Raw genomic sequence first — 15,437 nt, forward strand, 5'->3', positions numbered from 1 at the left:
CTACCTTGATTGCTTAATTGATAGTTGAGAAACATCTGATTTGGACCAGGAAGGATAAATTCTATGCCATGTTTATGAAAGATATTAATATGAAATGTAATATCTGATATGATTTCAAACACAACAAATGAACCACCTTTCAAGTTGGTTTGTTTAAAAACCTCAATCCATCCATCGTCTAGCCTACAACCCATTCCATCCCAAAGACATGAAACTTTAAACATAAATCTATCTGGAGCAATAAGCTCGAAAAGCAAATTCATGTAATTTTCACCAAATTCTTGAATCACGTACCAGTCAGGGAAATCCTCATCATCATCATCATCGTACTCAGTATATCCCACCAATAGCAATGCTATGGTAGGGTCTGAGGAGGGTAAGATGTAGACAGCCTTACCTCTATCCCATAGGGATAGAGAGGCTGCTTCCGGTGAGACCCCCGGCTCGATAGTAGTTTTGCATCAAGCCTTGGACATAAGGCACATAGCACTCAATCATCGGGACACCGGCTGATTGGTGCATGTGCCCTTGTCTTTCGGCTATCAACGCCACCACATGATGCCTGATTAACCTTCCGCCACTTTTAACGTTATTTTCACGAGATTAGTAAAATAACGTCAAAATTAGTGCAATTTTACTTTTGCCCACCCGAGGGTTCACACATATATACATTATATGCGCGCACCGCAAGCAGGGCATAGTCAGGGAAATCCTGTTAAACATATTAATTAATAGACATTTGAATTTGGAAACAATCATTAAAAACAAAAATTAAAACTTACCAAGTAATGGACGTGTCGGTTTCTGACTGGAATCATAACATAGTACCAGATTGATCATTTACGTTTCTTTTGAAAGTAAACATATTCAACATAGATGTTGACTTAAGCTCAAAAACAACATATGTTCCAGCTTCTATACAACATTCTCTGATTAATTCAGTCCAACCGGTTTCAAAATAAAAGTCATCAAGTACTTTGATTATAACTACAGAAAATGTTCTACCACTTTGATCATAAATCAAACAACAACCGGTATTCGATTTAATGTCAGCAAACATTGGTTGAACAGCTTTAGGAATGAGCTATAAGTAACACAAAAAATGTTCTTAGAATGTATATGTTGCAAAAATGTAAAATGCTTCATAAAAAAATTTGTTGATAACATTAACATACCATCCTACTCATGGAATCGCTGTCGATATCTACCAGGAACTTAACTCCATTATTGAGACGTGTCATTTTTATGTCAGACGAGTCTGTATGTTTAGAACAAATTAGCTAGGATAAGCGATGTCTACGAATATCACTGACTACACAAATCACAGTAAATACGAATTACAAATATTCGGGTTTAGAAATTGGATTAAATTCTTACTAGAAAGCGAAGTTAGAAAGTTAGAACTCGATTTAGGTTTATGAAGTTAGGAAAGGGGTTTTATTAGTGGTTTGAAATTTTAAGATTGAGATTGGTTTGAATTTTTATTTTATTTTTCTATTTTTTTCTACACATTTAATTATATATATATATTGGTTTTTGTTTTATAACTTATTATATTTAACTTTTAAAAAAATATAAAAACATAGTCTTACTTAGTTTTTTTTATGAACATTCCGGTATACATTTCGTTAAAAATTGAGTTCATTTAAAAAATCATATTTTTTAAATAAAATTATATTTTATCCATTATTGAACTATCTTATCTTATCCATTAGTAATATTTCTGGATAAGATTTACAACTTCGTAATAGAGAAGCTCATAACATTCTAGTGTTATCATTATCATAATGAATAAGTATGTAGTTTTGTATCATTATCATCTTCTAGGTTATCATCATCACCATATGTGTTATGATGATGATCAACATCATAACGTTATCATCATTATCATGTGTTATAGTGTTTATCATCATCATAATCATTGATCACCGTCACCATGAAACGGCATCATCATCAGACGTGCGGGTAATCAACGTGGTCATTGTATAGGCTATCGTAGTCGGCGTCGATCATACACATATATCTCGTTATCAGTGTCATCATGATCGTCAATAGCATCATCAACACCAACATATATATGACCTATTGCCTTGTACGGGATGTAGTCAGCATCGTATGGGTTTTCGTAAACAAAACGCCCAATATTAACGATCACTGTCGGCACCATTTTATGAATTGTTGTCGTCATCAAACGACATATTGTATACGTTATAATGGTCGTCGTCGATCATACGGGTTACATGTCATTAAACATCGGTGTCACCATCATCATCAACATACATATATATATATATATATATATATATATATGTGTGTGTGTGTGTGTGTGTGTGCGCGCGTGTCTGTGTGACGTATTGTCATATAGGTACCTATAAATGATCATCATCATATATATGTGTGATCATCATCATAGATGTCATGATCATCGTACGAGATATAGTCGTCATCGTATGGGTTAGCGTAAGCAAACCGTACCATATAGGTTAGCAGCATCATTATGATAATCACCACCAACCCAGGTTGTCATATCCATGTATTCATGTGGGTATCATTATATTAGCATCGTCATCGTCATAATTGGGCCAATCATCATGGTCATCATGCGGGATAGCACCATCATCGTCTCATGGATTACGTATCCTCAATCATACTTAGGGGTGTTCAAAATTTGATTCGAATTCGAAACATTCAAAATTCGACTCGATTCGAATTCGAATATGAAGATTCGAATTCGATTTCAAAATATTCGAATTCGATTCGATTCGTATTCGAGTATAGTAATCGAATACAAATTCATGATTTTTTATTCGATTCAATTCGAAATTCGAATTCAAATTATATAATATATTAATATATATTTAATTTTTTAATTTGGGTCAAATCCTTAAATAATAAATGTTAAAACATAATAATAAATCCCAATAACTCATACTCATATTTATTAATTTTGTCAATACTTAATTTTGAACTTATTTACATGTGGTATTGTAGTTACTTTAAACTTATATTTATGGTTTTTACATTGATGATTAAGATTTTTGAAGTTTTTGACATATGTGAACTTGAATCAATTCAAATTTATTCGAATTCAATTCGAATTCGAGTTATAAATACGAATAGAATCAAAATTCGAATATGGGATGTAATACGAATACGAATACAAATAGAATAATCCAACTTTTAACCGAATACATATACCAGCAAAAAAAAAATTATTCGATTTGATTAACTTGAAAATTAGTTATTTGATTCGATGGACACCCCTAATCATACTACACACCACCTACTGCCACCATCCACCGCCCACATTCGCCACAACCACTGACACCAACCAAAACGACCTCCAGCACCAACCACTAACCACACACCACAAACCACCCACCACCACCACACATCCGCGACCACGAACCACCACACCTCCGCCACCATCCACCACCATCATGACCACCTGAACCCACCACCACCCACTAATATTATATATATATATACACACACTAGGTTATAAACCCGTGTCATACACTGGGCGGAGTACTAAAAAAAAAACGGAAGTTAACGTCAACTATGTTTAACATACGTTGGCAAAAACAAACCATTAAATATGGGTTACAAATATCCGCCCCTTGCCATGGTGCCATACCTTAGCAAGGGTATTGAAAAACATTTGCCATACGCCATCTTTCAGGTTAATTGGACTAATACTTTTCACAATGCCAAATAGTTCACACCTCTACTGACCAAATCAAAATCATTCTGATCGTGTATTACATGACTTGAATAATTAAAAAAATATAATTCATAAATCAATAAATACCTGTTACTTATTCAAACTGAAATTACGTATAGGCGTTCTAAGTTGGGCCTTACCATCAGTGACTTTTTTCTATTAGATCACCCTAACAAAATAGATCACTTCTAAATGACCCGTTATACCCGTGCCAACGTTGATCAAAACTACTTGTTACCCGAGTCAACATTCATAAAACAAATAAACAATACCAAATTCTCTAGCTTATATATTACTTATGTTGCTAATAACATTATTTGATAAAGGGTTAAAAGCATATTTGGGTTAAAATGGATATCTTTTGGACTATGTAGGCTAGTATGTCGACACCCGAGACTTTCTAGTTATCAGTTTGTTTTAAGTAGATCATAGGCATCATTCAAAATTAATCGAAAAGTCAACACCATAACCAAATAGAACACTTTTAAAACGACCAAATAGCTAAAATTATAACTTTGAAGAATTTAATAATATCAAAATTTTGACTCGATCACATATAATGACATTTTTGAATCGTTTATGAAAAATGATAAGTTTGACTCGTTTATTAAAAGTTAAAACAACTCATTCTGACTTGTTTACTATAAAAATCACCTGCTTATTAAAATTGAAAAAATGATAACGTTTACCTTTGATCGGTTTACTACAAATGGTAACCAGAGTAGACTGTGAACAATGAACACCACTCAAAAGCATAACTACAAATCAATTTACAAATTTCTAATGCACATCGACTAAACAACGAAAGTTAAAAAAAACTAACAAATCAAAAACTTTAAAATAAGGTTCAGGCTATGTCATCACTAGTAAATAAAAATAGTTGATTAGACATCATCATCTCTACTAATTACGCTTCATTTTAGTTACGCTGCAACTTTCAAAATCGTGCATTGATCCATTAACAGTTTTGTTGACCAAGTCACAGCAAATCAAATCTTCAATGACCTGACCATTGTGGCATCTGACAGAACCATCATCATAAAGCATGTGGTAAACGGGCCTAAGTAATAAAGGTTGATGAAAACAGAAGGTAACAAAGATAACTAACCCAATTAAGTAGAAACTTCCTGTGCATGAAACGTCAAATCAAAGGTTAAGTTGATTCAACCGCTGTCTGGTGGTGTCTCAATTACAATAGCAGGTTTTGTAATCACGGTTGCAAGAGGCTCCTATGATGTAAAAAGCACATATGAAAAATTATAAACACAGCATAATATTAATAAGTCAATAATCCTAAGTTAAATCCCCAATTAATAAATTTATTAAACGTTACCAGACTTTTTTTTATACAAAATGTCGATGATAGATAAAGAATACGGCCTCGGTCTTTAAAATATTGTCTACCTTTCTACCCTGTCTTAAAACATGTAAACTAAATTACGTTGATCAAAGTTGTGTGTACTTTAGAGGGTAAAAGTGGCAACGTGGCATTGAGTTATCAACCAGTGCATAACTATACATTCTTGAATCAGATTTTTTTTTCTTATGTACTTATTATAGAACAAATGGAGTAAAAATTGTCAAAAAGCATGAGATAGACCGAAAACTAACATGCTTTGCTAAATTTAGTAACTTAATAAAAAAATTTAAGAAGTCTCGTGTGTCTATAGATTAAAAAAACCAAGAAGCATTTCTACCTCATCCTGACCCCCTGACGTCCCACACAGCGAAGCTAATGTTTTTGTACTCAACTATCTCCACGTTAAAACCTACACAGGAAATACCAGCATTAATTCTTAAAAACTATGTATGACTCTACATTATTACAACCTACAATTTAAGCAATGTAAAACACAAACCTTAACATGATAAACATAAAACACTACATAAACAAAATAAACATACAAAATTATACAATATAAGTTCATATTAGATCTGTAACCTGTTATTTCTTCATTGATCACTCTTTCTTCAGTATCCTTGAAATCTTGTTTACCAATGACAACATTGGGACTTTCTGTTTCATATATTAACAAGTTGGTCAACTTTTGTTGTGATAAACAACCCATAAATATCCTTTTCAACTTTCAATCTATTATGATTTTATCCAGTAACAAAACCACATGCAACTAATCCTAATTTTGAAAAAGTAAACAGATTGTGGAATCATAAACATAACACAAAACATATACATCAAAGTATCAAACATTAAATCACTGATTTGGATTGTTGGAACATACCAATCGGAACCAATTAAAGAAACGCAATTGCAATGGGATCGAAACAATAACATCACGTTATCTCATTCACAAGAACAACACGATGGTCATGAAGTTGTTGAATAATCATATCACAAACTGTCGTCTAATCAGTAGTAGTAGCACCAGAATTAGAAATCTCCTAAAAAATTTCAATAGAAGCGAATAAGCATAAAGTTGTAGCACTTGATTGGCTGATTAATCAGTTTAATGATGGATGCGGGAATCAGGGAGATTATAGTGGGGAAAACCATTAGGTAACTGGTATTTGTATACAAATTCTCTTGTCGTTATGGAACCGTCAAATACTTGAAGGATAGGTATGCCACGTGTAAACATAATGGAAAGTGAAAATTTTAAGGAAGAGTTGCTGTTTGAATGACACGTACACGAAAATAGCTTTGTTTTATTACTATATATATATATATATATCTATATATATATTATACTGTACAATAATATCTTACCGTATGATTAAAATTTAAAAGCACGTGCCTCAGCTTCTTTTAAAAGGGTCAAAGAATTACCCCCTAACAGTGATAATTATTCCCAAAATTCAACTATGAAGCACATCCTCGTAAGTCAATATTCTTAAAACCATCGACGATTCGTTTCTACTGTGAAGCACAAGGTCGAAGCACAAGCACAAGCACAACCACAAGCATAAGGAGAAAATGAAGAACCCTAACTCATCAATTTTCGGAACGGAACCAAGGACGAAGCACAAGGATGATAGGTCTCAGAATAAAGATGGAACAGGTATTAATTTATAATTTTTTTAGAGTTTTAGGTTTAATTATTCTTAAAATGTAACCGCCGTGAATTTAAGCATCAGCAATTGAGTTTTGCAAAGCATTTGTTTAAATCATCTTATGTAAAGCTACCATCATGTATTAAAGCGTTTTATAAGCGTGTTGTTGTTGTAATACATATCTTTGTTTTCTAAAAATCTATGTGTAATATTAAAGCATGTTATAAGCGTATGCTAAGCGTGTTATGGCTTTGGTATGAGAATTATCAATGTGATGTTTGATAAGCATTTTCTGTTTACTTGTGATTGTTGTTGTTATCCCCTACCCCCATGTTTTATTATATGTATGTGATTCAGTTGTCGAAAAAAACAAGACTGATAGAGCTAAGCATCTAAACGAGAAGAGAGATGTAAAAATATAGTTAAAAGGAAGACTAAAAAAGTTGCTTCGGTGGTGAAAAAGGTGAAAACAAAACATGTTGTGAAAGCAGACTCTGAATCAGTCATTGACACAAAAATCGACAGGTTGTTGTCAAAGCGGAAAGAGGTGGAATGCAACACCTCTGACACGGACTTTCAGCGTCCGAAAAAGAAAGCCATTAAAGAAAAGAAGCCAGCCGAGAGGACATCAAGAAAACCTTTTGTTGAATTTGTAGACAAAAAAATTGAAGAATAGGTGTGCACCTTATAATATTGTTGATGCAGTGAAGACAATGATCCCTGCCCAAAGAACTTGTGTAGACGAAATGGGTTTCGGGTCAATATTAAGACTTCAAGTAACCCAAACTCCAACAACTTTGGGATATTGGTTGCTCATGAACTATAATAACCGTTTAAATGAATTGAACATTGGGAGCGGTGTTATTAAGATAACACCACAAAAAGTACATGAAGTGTTGGGGATACCAATGGGTAAGATTCCTTTTTTAGACAAGATTAGACCAAGATTGGGGGAAGATGTTACTACAGATTTGTTCAAAAATCAATTCCCGACAAATTCAAGAGTAAGTATAAAGCATGTGAGAGAGAAACTGGTCGCGGATCAAGGAGTTGGTGAACTGTTTAAGATTAATTTTCTTTGTGTTGTTCAACACCTGTATAGGATTTATGACAAAATCAACAACAGTCAATCAACGATTCATCACCGCAGTTGATAAAACCTCGGATATTCTAAATATGGACTTGTGCAGCTATGTTATTGAAAACTTGAAAATGACAAAGGAAGACTGGAGAGATATCAACAGTCAATACAACGGTCAGATCACCTTCCTTGTGATGCTTTACACGCATGAATACCATATAAAATTTGGTCCATTTAGGACTCCCGTCACAACGCCTGCAGTCAACTACATAACTACTACTCTTAATAAGATGGAAAAATACTTGGAGAATAATGGTCCTCCCTTAAAAGAAGATGCTACTGGGGTTGCTGCTGCCGCTGTGACATTTAGTGTTGACGGGAAGGGGATTGATGCTGCTGCTGCTGTTGTGACCGTTAGTGCTGCCGGGAAGGGACTTGATGAGACTGCTGATGCGGCTGTTGCTGATACTGCTGCCGGGAAGGGACTTTATGAGACTGCTGCTGCTACTGTGACAGTTAGTGCTGCTGGGAAGGGACATGATGAAGCAGGTGTTGCGGCTGCTGCTGCTATGCTCCTGTGACAATTAGTGCTGCCGGGAAGATGCTTGATGAGACTGCATGTGGTGGTATATATGGTGATGCAACTGTTGGTAAGCATGGAGTTAAAGAAAACACTACAGCTGAGGAGAAACAAGAACATGGTGAGAAACTTGTTATTTTCTTCTAAAAAACTCTCATATCTCTTATTTCTATATGTATTTCATGTAATGCAACGTTTAAATAACAACATTATATATAATCAAAAAACAGATGGTCAAAGTGCACCTGAAACAGATAATGCCGATCAAACAGCTGAACAAGATTTGGATGATTATGTAAGCGTTTATTCACCTTTAAGTTTGCAAATGCCATTGGGAACACACACCCAGGAGATGGTTGACTATTATTTAACTCTATTACAACTGGCTGGGATAAACTGAAAATGTTTTTGAATTAACAATAACTATATTTTCTTTTTACAGTCTTGGAATAAGGCAATGGATAAAAAGTTGAAGAAATTTGACATCCATAAAATCACAATATCTTTGCTAGATGTTGTGAATGGGAAAACAGATTCACTAATAATGTAGTCCCTAAAACACAAGAAATTGACACCATAAAACCCTAACACTCTTTACATTAGTTGAAAAAAAATTATATTTTCTTCTTTCAAGTTTCTCTTTCCCATTTCAAAACCATTTTTGTTTAAGTTAAAAGATCCCAATACTTATACAGCTGCAACAATAGATTCAAATGTTGGTGTTGGTGGTCCAGTGGCTGCTCTAAAAGGTATTTGGGCTAAATTAATTATAAGTATATTTAAAACGCTCATAAAACGATTATGCTGTTATTTTAAACTTATTACATCTGTGTGATGCAGTTGATTCAGATGTTGGTGTTGGTGGTCCAGTGGCTGCTCAAAAAGGTATATGTACCAGCTTAATTATGTACCAGGTTAATTATAATCATAGTTGAACATATTACATCTTTGGTTGTCGTAAAAAATGATGCAGGTGATGCAGGTCAAGAAAACAATGTCTCATACGCAAATATTGATAAAGTTGTTAACACAGTGGTTGAGTGGGCTAAAGAGGGTATTTAATTATAAATAAAAAACAAAAGGGGTTGAAGGCATTTAATTATAGTTACAATTATTTTCAGTCAAATTTAAAATGAGTTGTTTTATATTGAACAGTTGACACCGGATGTCAACAAGTGATAACTTCATTACACTGAAATCTCCATATCTTGTGAGAGAGGTTGACGTATCCACTAGTGTCACAGAAGATGAAGAAATAATTTCAGAGTATATATATTTTTTTGTCTTGAAGACATTTGGGAGGAGGTCTACAAGTCCGCTCACATAGAATCGTTCAAGGTGATCTTTGAATCTACTTTCCTGGCATTTATATAACCACCAATGCAATGGATGCATTCATTGAACTAATGAACTATGAAGAAAAGAAAAAATCTGCAGCATCACCGTTCAGATTCTTTGCTTCAAGCACTGTGCTGGTACAAATTAATATACTTTCTTTCTACTATTATAAAACGCTTAATAAACGCTTTAACTGTTGGGTATTATATTTTAGACCGACGCATCGAAATTAAAGAAAGACAACAAGATATTATAACGAGTAATTGAAGCATTTATCGGGTGAAATAGTATATTATATTTTATTACTTTGGTTTTATCCAAGTGGCGGTGGAGTGAAGACCAAGACACAAGACTAGTATAAATAGATTATTAGGTTATTTGTTTAGGTCATGTGTGCAGTGTGAGATTATTTTGTATTGAGAGTTTGCCCCCGGGGAAGAGCTCTCCCAGGTGGCCGTTCTATTATGATTATGTATGTATGAATGTATGTATGAGTGTTCTTGATGAGAATCATTCGGTTAATGAAATCATACTTCTACATATATTTTTTGTGTTTTGATTACAGTTGTTCATCCCATTATTGATTGTTAATCGAAACGAACTCTCCACATCCGTCCATTATTATCGTTCAAGAGTGAATACGTGTTACGATCCTAACCCGGATCCGAGCTCCACCGTTATTACCGATTATTCATGCTTCCGCACCGGGGCTCGGGTCTTCACAATTGGTATCAAAACGAGGTTACTGAATCGTTCAGACTAACCGCTGAACTAGATTCAATTCGCTCTTGAATCCGCCATGAACGTTAAACTTGAAGTTTGTTTAAATTTTCATGGGTTTTTGCAAGTATTTGGATGGAATTTTATGATTCGAAGATGTTTTCTGTGAATCGATGCTTGGGTTGATGATTAGTTTGGAGATTCAACATCAATTTCACGTTTATAAATTCAAATTCGTCCAGATCTACAGTTTTCGGTTCGTTTTTGGTCGAACTCGTTTATATTTGATGTTCTAGATCAGATTATTTAATGAAATTTATGATAGATTGGTGATAGAATGTTGATTTATAGATGGTTTGATGAGATTACAATGTTCAATTTCATGTAACGAGTGCTCAATTTCAGATGGAAAAAGTTAGGGTACAGATGTTTAGTATTTGGGTAAATCTTTGGGGCTGCAATTTTTGTTCGAATTGATTGTTACTGACTGTATGATTCGAGGACTAAATTGTTGATGTCAATTTCACTCACGGGTACATAACTGTTCGACCAGAAAGCTGCTAAGTTTGAATTGAAACAGAGTTTGAACAGTCTGCTGATATGAACAAGGCAACAACTGCTAATTTAATTTATTGCTGATATGAATTTAATTTTGTGATGGTTATGCAACGGATTATGTTACTAATGCAAACAGTTAAAGAGCTGGTTAATATCAAACCGTCATGAATTTTACTAATGAGTAATTTAAATTCCGAACAGTTGTGAAGCTTAATTATCCAGTAGTTACTCTTGATACGACGTTAATTCCTGAGCAGCTTATTTACGAACACTTAGGTGCTGAATGTTGCTATTTTTAGCGAACAGAGATGGGTCAGAAAAATTGATAATTCTCACAGTTAGACGTATTTCTGCAGGGGCACATTTGGTATTTTGTAGTAATGTGGTAATTTTTCAGCAGATGCGGTTGGGGTTGTTTGATAAGTAAAGTACTAAGGAGTTTTCGAATATGTTGCAACTCATGGGAGATGCTTATTTAACGAACAAATATTGCTGCTGCATATTATTCATGAACACATAAAACAGTTAGCTACTGATTTTGTATTAGGCGCTGTTCGGTAAATGATGTTCATCTCAATCAGCCGAGTAAAAATTGTTTGCTGCTGAATTCTACAAGTTACGAACTGATATGCTGAATACAAATGTTGTTGTTGCTGTTTGTTTTATGTTTGCTGATATGTTACACGAACACTTAAAGTATTGCTGCTGATTTATGTGTTCGAGAAGTTGTTGCTGGTACAAGTGGACAATGCAGATTGTACAAGTTGTTGCAGCAAGAACAAAGTGATTGTACAGGGTCTGCAACAGGGGTATTTTGGTAATTTGCAGCTTAAACGATTATTATATGGGCAGAAAAATTAAGTTTTTGAAATCTCGAGTACTTATTGTTGTCCCGAGTAGTAATTTTTGCCTCGAGTACTTTAAGGTTTTTTGGTCACGAGTAGATAAAATTTTCTGAGAAGGTTTTTAAGTATTATCTACTCGTGAAGGATCTTTCAAAGTTTTACTCACAAGTACTTAGCGATTGGCCAAGAGCACGTAATATTTTATGAACAATATTTCAAGTATAGGTGCTTGTGAAGGTTTTGTCAAGATTACTCACAAGTGATTACAAGTGTTCATGAACAAAACGTAGGTGTTTGTGAAATATTTCAAGTTTTCGGAAGAAACTTTTGGTTATTTGATGCAGTTGACTTTCAAAAGTCAAACAGGGTAAAATGAAGAAAAGAATGTATACTTGCTTATCCGTTGATTTTTTGACAGTGTGTTCAAAATGAAAGATGTTTGACCAAGTTTGAGTGACCGCTTGGAAGTGACTTTTCTGGTCAACTCAGCCGTTGACTGTGTCGGGTCAACGAGGGGTATTTTGGTCATTTTTGAAGATTTTTGAGCAAAAATTGGGCAAAAATCACAAAAATTTCACAACTTCAACAAGGTACTTACAAGAACAAGATGGTTGATTTATCCGGATCATTTCAAGAATTGACCATGTCAAACGTCAACTTTCAACCACAAAAGGTATCTTTTAATGAATTTATTTTGAATATTTATCAACAATTCTTGATAAGGATGGTCAAGATTGTTTGAATTGAAGATGTTCACCCGCACTTGATTTAAAGACACATTTGTTTATGACATTGAAATGAAATTGGGGGAGAAAATTTATATGGAATTTCATTGCAAATTTTGGTCGAATCAAGTGAAAGACTCATTTTAAGGAAGATTTTGAGTTTATTTCCTTTTGCAGCTTCGGATTAACTCGCAGTTGATCATTGAAGTTTGAATCCTCGATCTTATGCCTATACAACTATATCCAAAAGAGATAAAGAGAAGATGATTTGAAATGAAAAATGGGAGACGCTTATTGTGAGGGGGAGAATTTCTATGAAAGGCATCGGGTTATGAGGTGATCGTGAAAGTGATTCGATGGCATCGGTCTAAGGGGGAGATTGTTGGGTATTATATTTTAGACCAACGCATCGAATCGTTACTTGTTTATAATAAGAAATTAAAGAAAGACAACAAGATATTATAACAAGTAATTGAAGCATTTATCGGGTGAAATAGTATATATATTTTATTACTTTGGTCTTATCCAAGTGGCGGTGGAGTGAAGACCAAGGCACAAGACTAGTATAAATAGATGATTTAGGTCATTTGTTTAGGTCATGTGTGCAGTGTGAGATTATTTTGTATTGAGAGTTTGCCCTCGGGGAAGAGCTCTCCCCGGGTGGCCGTTCTATTATGATTATGTATGAATGTATGTATGAGTGTTCTTGATGAGAATCATTCGGTTAATGAAATCATACTTCTACATCTATCTTTTGTGTTTTGATTACAATTGTTCATCCCATTATTGATTGTTAATCGAAACAAATTCTCCACATCCGTCCATTATTATCGTTCAAGAGTGAATACGTGTTACGATCCTAACCCGGATCCGAGCTCCACCATTAATACCGATTATTCATGTTTCCGCACCGGGGCTCGGGTCTTCACATTAATCATCTGCATTTTAATTATTATACAGACAAGTAAAAATTATGTTGAGTCAAACGTTTACACAGACAAAGAATGCTTGGATGTGTTTTCAGAAAACATCAAAAAACAAATGGCAATTTTTGGAATTCTATCACTCAAGGAGGTTGCTATAGTGCTCGAGCCAATTCTACAACACGATCATTTCTTTGTGGTTACCTTCAATCTTCAAACAGGAGTGATAGAATTACTTGACAACAGTGCGAATCAAGAAATACCAGCTGATGCAAAGTTTAAAAGCTTAGAAGACAAATCAAAAGCAATTACAGATAATTTTGAAGAAAGATACGGAAAGACTCCTGATATACTGGTAAACATATAAACCTTTAACCCAAAAAATATACATACTTGTTATAAAAATTGTCAAAATACTTAAATTGCTTTCTATTTTGTTTAGAGAAACGTCTTTTTCATGTATCTTAATACAATTAAACACCCCATTGATCAGCAAATCCAAGTAGCAACAATCAATAGATTGAAGATGACATGGAGAAAAATAAATAATTGAATAGATTTTGGTATTTTGCTATGATACACATGGAGAAATACGATGGGAAGAGACCATTGGGGGTGTAATTTTTGCAAGGAAGGCCCTAAACAACAAAAACAGCTAAAAAGGTTGAGGTCAAAGTATTTGTGCAAAATCCTCCTCTCGGATGTAAACCAACACAGAAATACTCTTATCAAGAAAGCACTGGTATTCCATGAAAATAACAACACTTTTTTAACCAGAGAAGATTTGATTGCTGAACTTAAGAAAAAGGCAACAACAAATTTGAATGATTTCAAAATTAACTGCTATATATGTTAGTACACGTTTTTGCGTCTTAAGTCTTTGTATCTATCGTTAATGTATTTGTCGTTTTATTTATGTAATAAAGTATTAAATTATTATTGTAATTCGTTAAGATTAGCATCTAGTTCGTTAAGGATGTTTAACAAACTAGACTTAAGTTAAGTTCCTCCTGATTCGTTAAGGATGTTTAACGAATCAGGGGGTGATTCGTTAAGTTTATCTTATTTAATGTATGTAATGAAGTGAGTGGCTAGTTCGTTATGGAATGTGTAACGAACTAGACTCATCTTCTATATATAGTGGGTTCGACCACTGTTTAATTTAAGTTTTGAGATATCTATTATCGAACCTCTGTTGAATCATCCTCTCAAGCTTCCTTAACGTATTCAAACATAATATTATACATACATCTATATACAATTAACACTATACATAACATTAATACGTAATTAAATCAGAGCATCATGAACTAGATCTGGTTTACTATTATTAGATCTTAGATCTATTAGATTAGGTTCAAACAAGTGGTATAAGAGCTTTCGTTGTTCTATTTCTCTTGATTTGATAGTTAATTCGTTAATTAAGGACTATTAATTGTTATTTTGGTATAATATTGTGTTCGGATTGAGTTTGGATCAGATTCCGTGTGAATTGTTCGGATAAGGATCGATTTGGATTGGATCTATGATCATTAAGGTATTGGGAAGTTGTTGCGGTTAGGAATTGGTAATTGGATTGAGTTTGTGTGGTTATTGGTTTGGATCTGTTTTGGCCGAAAACAAAGTGGTTATTTTGGTCAAATTGGTTATGAGTTAAGGTGATTCGGATTATGAGAGTTTTGGTTTTGGATTCGTAGTGTATTTCCGAGCAGTTTGATTGGTAATTTGGATGATTTGGTGTATTGACGAGGTAGTATTACAGATTTGGAAAGTGTATAGATGTTCATCGTTTTTTCCAGAGTTCTGGAAAATGGTGATGAAGATTTGAAGATCTTCATCACCTGTTGAAGATTCTCCTTCGTTAATCTAAGTCGTTATAAGTGATTCGTTAATTTTAACCAATTCGTTATTTGGTTCGTTACTTAGTTCGTTAC

The 15,437-nt window shown here is 34.0% G+C and overlaps 1 long non-coding RNA gene across 1 annotated transcript; it reads right to left on the bottom strand.

The window, feature by feature from the left end:
* Positions 1 to 5,420: 5,420 nt before the first annotated feature.
* On the bottom strand, positions 5,421 to 6,398 carry LOC143547126 (uncharacterized). The gene is made up of 3 exons (XR_013137723.1): positions 5,965 to 6,398; positions 5,667 to 5,741; positions 5,421 to 5,493 (listed from the first exon to the last, which is right to left on the bottom strand). It is a non-coding gene; the product is annotated as an uncharacterized LOC143547126 (long non-coding RNA).
* Positions 6,399 to 15,437: the final 9,039 nt, after the last annotated feature.

The sequence above is a fragment of the Bidens hawaiensis genome, unplaced genomic scaffold, assembly GCF_021521415.1.
Source record: "Bidens hawaiensis isolate Kalapana, Puna unplaced genomic scaffold, B.hawaiensis_p1.1 tig00014638_1, whole genome shotgun sequence".
Taxonomy (NCBI): Eukaryota; Viridiplantae; Streptophyta; class Magnoliopsida; order Asterales; family Asteraceae; genus Bidens; species Bidens hawaiensis.